The sequence below is a fragment of the Monopterus albus genome, unplaced genomic scaffold (genome assembly GCF_001952655.1).
Source record: "Monopterus albus unplaced genomic scaffold, M_albus_1.0 scaffold239.1, whole genome shotgun sequence".
In the NCBI taxonomy this organism is placed as follows: domain Eukaryota; kingdom Metazoa; phylum Chordata; class Actinopteri; order Synbranchiformes; family Synbranchidae; genus Monopterus; species Monopterus albus.
In genome coordinates this window covers 92,929-93,276 of record NW_018128119.1, presented here as the reverse complement: position 1 = coordinate 93,276, position 348 = coordinate 92,929, and positions in this window count along the sequence as shown.

The following is a 348-nucleotide window of genomic DNA, read 5'->3' as shown; positions in this document are numbered from 1 at the left end:
ATGCCGAGCTGAAGTCCACAAAGAGGGCCTGTGCATAGGTTCCTGGAGAGTCAAGGTGTTGCAGGATGTAATGCAGTGCCATGTTAATTGCCTGGCCCACTGACCTATTTGCCCAGTAGGCGAACTGCAGGGGGTCTAGGGTGTCCTTCAGGTGGGCCATCACCAATCTTTCAAAGGACTTCATAACTACTGATTTCAGGGCGACAGGTCTGTAGTTGTTCAGTCCACTGATGGAAGTTTTCTTGAGGACTGAGATGATGGTGGAGCGTTTGAAGCAGAAGGGGACTTCACACAGCTCCAGTGACCTGCTGAAGATAAATATGAAAATGGGAGCCAGCTGATCAGCAC